Source organism: Erpetoichthys calabaricus, chromosome 3, assembly GCF_900747795.2.
Source record: "Erpetoichthys calabaricus chromosome 3, fErpCal1.3, whole genome shotgun sequence".
Taxonomy (NCBI): domain Eukaryota; kingdom Metazoa; phylum Chordata; class Cladistia; order Polypteriformes; family Polypteridae; genus Erpetoichthys; species Erpetoichthys calabaricus.
In genome coordinates this window covers 16397884-16403124 of record NC_041396.2, presented here as the reverse complement: position 1 = coordinate 16403124, position 5241 = coordinate 16397884, and the positions used below count along the sequence as shown (strand labels likewise).

General features: G+C 43.9%; 1 long non-coding RNA gene across 1 annotated transcript; it reads right to left on the bottom strand.

Moving 5' to 3' along the window:
• Positions 1-634: 634 nt before the first annotated feature.
• LOC127527043 (uncharacterized) lies at positions 635-4748 on the bottom strand. The gene is made up of 3 exons (XR_007934407.1): positions 4620-4748; positions 2234-2302; positions 635-1504 (listed from the first exon to the last, which is right to left on the bottom strand). It is a non-coding gene; the product is annotated as an uncharacterized LOC127527043 (long non-coding RNA).
• Between the last annotated feature and the right edge of the window lie 493 nt (positions 4749-5241).

The following is a 5241-nucleotide window of genomic DNA, read 5'->3' as shown; positions in this document are numbered from 1 at the left end:
AAAATGGCATCGCAAAGGACAATGTAGAAAAGTGCTGTCATTTGTTTTAGAAATCCTTAATAAATAGAGTTAAAAAGAAGTGTGGCAACTGTTTGAATGTCCCTCGTACAACCCATGTGTTTGAGGACGGCCATGAGTGCATTTGGCTTAACAGTGGGTGGGGATAATTAGACGGTTCACTGAGTGTCACATTTCTAAACCAATCCAACGCCTCCTGAAGGCGGAGCCGAGAGGATCGGAAACAGTTAAAGCATGGCCTGAGCAAATATGGATGCCAGAGGCCATTCATCACCCCACACACAATAGGTGGCAGTGTCCCTCCAGGATGGTCCCAGTTAGAACTCCTGTAGGGTTGCATAGGAGTTGGACTGTAAAAGAGCAGCACTGTCAGGGGTCCTTGGGTGCGACATAAAGGGGAAGACTGCTGTGGTTTCTGTATGAGCAGGATGTGCCGCACCCAGAACCATTTCCCAGTACCAGTTTAAAAGAAGCCCACTGCGTGTCCTCGGGGAGTCGCAAGGCAGTGGGTGACACTCACCGGGAGGGCGGAAGGAGCAGCAGAGCATTGTGCTGCAAATTTAAACTAAACATCGAGTCGTGTTGGGTGACGCTGTGTCTGTGGTTTAGGGCCCCCTACTGGTTAGAATAAATTAACAGAATTGAAACAATGGACCAAATTGATGTCACGGATTCAGAAAACCAGGAAAGTTGGCCAACGCTAGATTACAAAATTGACCAAACGTGCCCCAGTGGTCACAAGCAGCAGGCACACGTTTTGAATTCAAACCCAAAACAGTGACGGGTGAAGAGCAGGAGAGGGGACAGGATTGTCACACCCCACCATTGTTCATTTTCAAAACAATTTAGAGTGACGAGCAGGAAAATAAAAATGAAATAATTAGCCGCGGAGGCCATAAGTGCTGATCAAATTGCAGCATCGCCGGTCAAAAGCAAACCCTCAATGCTGCAGGAAGTTTCATTTTCCAGTGCCGGGGAAAGAGAAAGCGGAGTGGAAAGTAGTGTGGTTTAAATAAAAAAACAGGGAGAAGGAAAAACTTAAAGGTCCAACAAGCATATCCATTACATCTTTAGGTACTTAGCCTTTTAGAATTACTAAAACATTTACTTTTCATTTTTTTGGAAGGAGAGCAGCATTGTGTAAAGGAGCTGATAAGAGCAACAAGCCTGTGCCTGGAGCCACCGCCGGCACACTTGAGAGCCGCCTGTCGGCTCCGCAGTACACAGCAGCCAGTAGGCCCTGTGACCCAGTTCAGCTTCAAGTCTCAGATGATGTTTATTGGAAAAACGATTTTTTTCTTTCCTAAACTGTTGGAGTGGCGAGCCAAAAAAACTCTGAGCAAAAAAATTCAGCACACACAAGCAGCGAGATTGAAATCTTCCGATTGTAGGATTTCTCTCAGCCTACAGCAACAGCCGGAACACACATGAGAAGGAAAAAATGTCATCTTCTGAGTGCATTCCCTATAGCGAAAGGATGTGAGGCCTATAAAAAAAATAAAAATAAACTAGGCCTCACCCCAGATATTCTGACCCCAAACTCCATTGGCAGGCCTCGGCCAGCACAGGCCTAAACCTTGGGGTGGGGGAGGGATTTTAAAAGTCCTTGTCCTGAAATCAATCAAAAATTCCCCACAGATAGAGGAACCAAAACCAAAACCTCTCAGGCTTGGAAGACTAAGGCCAACGCAGAACCTTTATAAACAAGGATATTTATTGCATTGGGTGTGACGAGGATGGACAGAATTAGAAATGAGGACGTTAGAGGGTCAGCTCAGATTGGACAGTTTGGAGACAAAGTCAGAGAGGCGAGATTGTGTTGGTTTGGTCATGTGCAGAGGAGAAATGCATGCTGGGTATGCTGGGAAAAGGGTGCTAAGGATAGAGCTGCGAGGGAAGAGGAGAAGAGGAAGGCCTAACAGAAGGTTTATAGATGTGGTGAGAGAGGACATGCAGGTGATGGGGGTAACAGAACAAGATGACGAGGACAGAAAGATATGGAAGAAGATGATCTGCTGTGGCAACCCATAATGGGAACAGCCGAAAGAAGAAGAGAACACGAAAAAAGGACACAACGATCAAAGGAAAAAAGGATTTGCCTCAAAGACATTTCAAAGCAAATAAGACCCAAAATGTAACCCAACTGTCAGAATCCACAAAAAAAAGAAGCATCAATACTTCTAATAAATGGACTTTAGAACACCAATGAACTCACAGTATACAGGCTGAGGGCGGTCCTTCGGCAGTGATGTCAGGGTAGCCCCACCCCTTGGTCATCCACCCACTAAACATAAGGAACATAAGAGAATATGAGAAATGAATTCTTACAAATAATGAAATAATTGAACAAAACATAAAGAAAAAAAATGATATAAAAAGGCAAATACAGCGGGGAAAAAAGTATGGAATGTGTCGAGGATTTTCTCAGTAAATATATTTCTAATGGGGCTACTGACATGAAATTTTCAGCAGATGTCAGTAACAACCCAAATAATCCACACATACAAAGAAATCAGAACAAATAAGTTATGTGTGATAAAGTGGAATGACATGGGGAATAAGCATGGAACACGCTTACTGAAATGTATTTAATACTTCGTAGAAAAGCCTTTGTTGGTAATAACAGCTTCCTGTATGGAGAAACGAGTCACATGCATTGCTCGGAGTGTGATTGTGGCCCATTCTTCCACACAAACTGTCTTCAAATTTTGAAGGTTCCGGGGGCTTCTTCTATGAACTCTGATCTTCAGTTCTTTCCATAGATTCTCAATTGGATTCAAGTCGGGTGATTGGTTTGGCCATTCTAGCAGCTTCATTGTCTTTCTCTGAATGCAACTGAGAGTTTCTTTGGCTGTGTGTCATTCAAGATAGATAGATAGATAGATAGATATGAAAGGCGCTATATAATAGATAGATAGATAGATAGATATGAAAGGCGCTATATAATAGATAGATAGATAGATGTGAAAGGCACTATATAATTAGATAGATAGATATGAAAGGCGCTATATAATAGATAGATAGATAGATATGAAAGGCGCTATATAATAGATAGATAGATAGATAGATGTGAAAGGCACTATATAATTAGATAGATAGAGATAGATAGATATCTATCTATTATATAGCGCCTTTCATATCTATCTATCTATCTATCTATCTAGATAGATATGAAAGGCGCTATATAATAGATAGATAGATAGATAGATGTGAAAGGCACTATATAGATAGATAGATAGATAGATATGAAAGGCGCTATATAATAGATAGATAGATAGATAGATAGATGTGAAAGGCACTATATAATTAGATAGATAGATAGATAGATAGATAGATAGATCTCATAAATTGTCCTCTTCAGTTACTGCAGCCAAGCTGCTTAGGACAGAAGTGGAGGTGTCTGCACAGACGTCTCTCTCCAATCTGATCAGCAGATCTTAGGGCTCGCATTTCTAAGGTTATTTTCCATTTTTGTACTTTGAATATGACAGGAGTGCACTTTGATGACACACTGACAGCACTGCTGCCTCCCAACAAATGGACGGGGATTGAGGTCCTTGGTCCACCCTGTGTGGAGGTCTGCAGGTCCTCCCTTTGTCTGTGTGGGTTTCCTCACACAGTCCAAAGATGCACAGATGAAGCTGGCAGTGCGTCTTCTCCCCGTGATGGCTGACGTCTTGTCCTGCGGCTGTTCCTGCCTTGTGCCTGATGTTTGCTAAGATTGGCTCCAGCTTCCCTGCGATGTGGCTGTGGATAAGCAGCTTAGGAAAACGTTTGGAGTGATGTATGAATACGCCAAGTGATGTGCTCATCTGCTGTTTGCAGTGGCGTACTCGTATAGAGCAGCAGATTTCCACTTTGCCGCCGGCGTCCCATGTGCCTTTTCACCTGACCCTACATGAGGCGAGTGACACGGCCTTGTAAGAATGGAATCCCACCAGTGTCCCTGAATAAACACTTTTGCCCTTAACATTTGCAGCTCAAATGGTGAGTCCCGTTCCCTCTGCTGACATTTTCAGATGCTATCACCACATCCTCTGCCTGCCGCCCGCCGCTCACTTTATTTGCACAGCCTCTCCGCTAGTGTGTGGCTTTGTGCCCGCTGACACAAGATGATGTCCCACTGTGTCCCAGTGCTGCGTGGGAGGTCTGCCCGTGCTCTTACTTCGACAGACACGCCTGTTGCCGATTACAGCATGTAGACGACCATAGAGCTTTCAATATACTTGGGGGGATTTACAGCAGAATGGGCTTTTGTGTAGCAAATGGCACTCTGGGAGAATGCAAGCCCAGCTATGTGAGCAAAGCCAACCCAGTGGAGCGAATTACAGAACTGCAAAGCAGCCGACTTGCTAAGGAAAGCCACAGACATCCTTCTGCATTTGAAACCCTTCTTATTGTTAGTATTACATTTTTTTTTCTTTCTAAATGTAAAGCAGAATGGCACTGACAGGACGAGTGCATGGCGGACGGCAGGAGCCACAGCAGCTCCCTAAATCCTCACCACAGCAGTGCCAGCGGCGTCTCCTGAAAACTCAATGGTTTATGTTGTTGCTTCCAACTTTGAGAGGCTTGGAGGACAATGGCAAATCATTCCCTACCTCCAGGGGGTCCTCATCTTCCCACACGAACACCCTGAGGGCTCCATGAGGCCTCCAGTCAGGTCCTTAGCTGCACGTAGAGAAGTGGAGGGCTGGATCTGTGGAAAAGACAGCAATGTGAGAAGATCACGACATTGGGATCTGAAGGATGGAAAAATACGAAAGACTAAACAGAGCTTCGAGCTCACATCCTACATGTACAGTCGTGAAGGGCGAGACAAACAGATAAGCCAACTGAAGAAGCAACCAAGAAGTCTAACATCACCGACATTCAAGTTGAAAAAGTAAGCAAAAAACTGAAGTGACAAGAAACCCATCAAATCAAGAATTGCAACCACAATACACACAGTTTATGCCATCTTGGATAACCACGGGATGCGTGCGCCGAACTTTATTTAGTCACTGCGTTGACGTCACACGCAGCACACCACAGGACCAACAAATGTGAAAATGGAGGCGAGTCACAGCAAAACAAAATGGCGGCATGAAGCAACAGAAGTAAGGCTTCAGATCTTTAAAGAGACCATCAAGAACAAGACGAATGTAGATAAACCCATAATATGATGTATCACCTTTAATATAATGTGTACAGAATAATTATTAAAAATGAAAGAAATCACCC